Raw genomic sequence first — 3788 nt, 5'->3', positions numbered from 1 at the left:
GTGTCCAATCGTGGCGTGTCCAATTGTGCGGTGTCCAATCGTGCAGTGTCCAATAATGCGGTGTCAAATCGTGCAGTGTCCAATAATGCAGTGTCCAATCGTGCAGTGTTCAATCGTGCGGTGTCCAATTGTGCACTGTCCAATAATTTGGTGTCCATTTGTGCAGTTTCCAATCGTGCGGTGTCCAATCGTGCAGTGTCCAATCGTTCCGTGTCCAATACTACGTGTCCAATCGAGCGGAACCAATCGTTCCGTTTCCAAACGGGTGTCACCCTCTATAGATCTATATTTTCTATATTTTAATTAAATGGCTGACGCCGCTATCTAACGTCACGTACTGAAATTTAATACTCGCATACTGGGATAAGAAAGAAAGAATAAAATTGAATATTTTAAATACATTTTGTAAAGCGCAATTTTTCAAATGTTTTTCACAGCGCATAGTATTAGTAACATTTAGCTTATTTAACGAAGTTATATCTTCATAGTCCGCATCCAAGGTCTCAATAATAACATCGTTTCTCGCATCATCGTCAAGTATATCGGCCAGCCATTCTCGTTTTTTGTGTCCTTTAACGTACACGATAGGAGATGCTCCATCTTCCTCTTAAGTCGCGCTCATCACAGCTCTCGTAATCAAACGCCTAGCGAAGCTGTATGGAATGTTTCCATTCTCCCATTAAATTCATGGTGATGTCCGATTAGCCATGAAGCTTGAGTCCAAATATGTAATTGTTGTCGTTGCGCGAACCTATCAGAATTAATTCGTGACGAGCGTTGATCACAACTCGCTTATAATATTCGCAAAAACCCAATAGTATGTTTAGCGGCACGCAAAAGTTGAAGTAAGCTTCAGCAGCATTATGCGATACATTCCACGCAGCGTTTTCCAAGATTTTACCCCTCTCGGCTATTAGAGAGACATAGTTTTTAATCGTGGAAATTATTTCAACGTTTCTGTTGCGGTCAATCTCCACACCGTCGAGTTCATATCGAAGTTCATCAAACATAAACGCGACACAATTGTTTCCCAATATCACTCTTCCCCCTTCATCTACTTTACGCACCATCAACTTTCCCTAGACGTATAGAAAACTTTCACATGGTAACGTGTACAAATCTTGATGTTGTATCGGTATCCGTATCTCGTCGCTATAAAAAGCGCTATAAAAAGCGATACCCAAGCGTTGTGTTGGCGTATGGATTGTACGTGTCTCAATCTTGATGATACGTACGATCATCAAAGATCGGCTCGCCTCCGATATTCAAGATGTCAATCATATCGTTCAAGTATTTCATACGACGAACCCCATTGATTTTAAAAATTCGCGATTCAACGCGCTGAGCTTCTTTTTAGTGGTCGTATTATGCAATAGAGGAAATTCGTATAGATCCCAAGAGCGAAAACTCATATTCAAGTATCGCCCGCTTTCCAACGCGCGTAGCAAGGATAGTTTATTGACCTCGCTCAATATTACATGAGGCATACGCCATTGTATCTTGAATAATTCGATATCAGCTTCAGTCGAAGCATTTCCAAATATGCAATTGTTGTCGTTGCGCGAACGTATCAGAATTAATTCGTGACGAGCGTTAATCACAACTCGCTTATAATCTTTGCAAAAACTCAATAGTATGTTTAGCGGCACGCAAAAATTGAAGTACGCTTCAACAGCATTATGCGACATATTCCACGCAGCATTCTCCAAGATTTTACCTTTCTCGGTTGTTAGAGAGACATAGTTTTTAATCGTGGAAGTTATTCCAACGTTTCTGTTGCGGTCAATCTCCACACCGTCGAGTTCATATCGAAGTTCATCAAACATAAACGCGACACAATTGTTTCCCAGTACCACTCTTGCCCCTTCATCTACTTTACGCACCCTCAACTTTCCCTCGACGTATAGAAAACTTTCACATGGTAACGTGTACAAATCTTGATGTTGTATCGGTATCCGTATCTCGTCGCTATATCCAAGCGTTGTGTTGGCGTATGGATTGTACGTATGAGTCTCAATCTTGACGATACGATCGTCAAAGATCGGCTCGCCTCCGATATTCAAGATGTCAATCATATCGTTTTTAAAAACTCGCGATTCAACGCGCTGAGCTTCTTTTTAGCGTAACCAGATATCTGATTATTGTCACCCGATACCGCAGTCACTCGCCTTCTCGCAAAAATATTGTCCCTCTTAAAGATATTGTCTCTCGCGTGCTCCGTGCTTCCGTTCAACATAAGCATTTCATTTGTCAAACGTTCATTTTTGCCGCCGCCGTATATACAATTTTACGCTAATTTCCTCTCCTCGAAAATCGAGCAAATGTCCTTCTTGATCAACAATGCGTATCGTTAAATCAGTAATGCTCCGTGCGACGATCGGTAGATAAATGATCTGTGCTGGCGTTTCCGATATCTTACATCCTGGCGGCACGCTCGGTGAAAATTCATGTATCGTGTGCACGCGCTTGTCATTGCTGTACGCGCCAGTGGTTACGCTGCATTCTATACGAATAATATTTACGCTAATAATATTTATCGGTACATCCGATTCGTGCCATTTCCGAGGCTGTAATATACGATTCGACGAGAATCCCAACAACGATCCAACGTTGCCCGGTTTACTAAAATTTATTCTATAGACACATTTGATTTCACTCTTTAGCGTATTATGATTAGCGCGAAGCATTATTGGATAATCACCGTGTTCTTCGATATCATCTTTATTCTCTTCTCACGCGACATCTTCGTCATCAATAATATCGTTGGAATCAACTACGCGTCGATGTCGCAAAATTGCACGTCGGAGATATTCGTTTATAGCGTGTAATTCGTACGATTCCCCGGGAATCGTAATTTCCTTGTCGTCGTTATCAAAGTAAAATTTATTATTCCAAGAATTCACGTTCAATATCGTATGATAAGTTTCAAAGTCCGTTAAACCAAGCTCGTAATCATCATCGTTTAAATCTATAGCCGAAAAGTAGCTTACAGCAAGAACGCTACTCTTGCCAATCAACGTAAGCGTGAGTGACATGCTGGAAAACTGTCAAACGAATACTGAGTCGCGACGGAGAATTGTCAGGCTTTAAATTCATATCGATCATCGACCGTTTGAAGAAATCGAAGACACAATTGTCCACAAATACTTTGATTATAATTTTAATAGGCCGTGTGATTATATTCTATATTTGCTACATTCTGTCCAAAATATCGCACTAATACCTTGGGCGGTCGAAGATTTCCGAAACTATCAAAATATGCTACACGATCTCCCCTCTATGCATACGCAACCCAATGAGTACCGAAACCATCGACGTCATCCAAATTGACAATACCGCTCTCATTTTGCCGTACACCGTTTATCGGTAAATTATTGCGCATGAAAACACCTCTAAAAAATTGTATACGCATACGTCTTGCAAATTGTTCCAATTGTACATTAGTTGTTACACCGGCAGGCATTTTTATTTTGACGTTTTTTTTCTTGGCCACTGTTGAGAACCCTCGTCCGCGCTTGTATGGATCCTTCGGGAATCGTAATTTCCTTATCGTCGTTATCAAAATAAAATTTATTATTCCAAGAATTCACATTCGATATCGTATGATAAGTTTCAAAGTCCGTCAAACCAAGCTCGTAATCGCCATCGTTTAAATCTATAACCGGAAAGTAGCTTACAGCAAGAACGCTACTCTCTCAACGTAAGTGTGAATGACATGCTGGAAAACTGTCGAACGAATACTGAGACGCGACGGTGAATTGTCAGGCTTTAAATTCATATCGATCATC

General features: G+C 40.8%; 1 protein-coding gene across 1 annotated transcript in view; it reads left to right on the top strand.

Moving 5' to 3' along the window:
- LOC115236521 overlaps positions 1-3788 on the top strand; it is a 46202-nt gene that overhangs the window by 24021 nt on the left and 18393 nt on the right. The gene's annotated exons all lie outside the window — the stretch shown is intronic.

The sequence above is a fragment of the Formica exsecta genome, unplaced genomic scaffold (assembly GCF_003651465.1).
Source record: "Formica exsecta isolate Colony F162 unplaced genomic scaffold, ASM365146v1 scaffold256, whole genome shotgun sequence".
In the NCBI taxonomy this organism is placed as follows: domain Eukaryota; kingdom Metazoa; phylum Arthropoda; class Insecta; order Hymenoptera; family Formicidae; genus Formica; species Formica exsecta.
The sequence above is the reverse complement of the archived record's forward strand: the minus strand, read 5'-3'. Positions and strand labels throughout refer to the sequence as shown.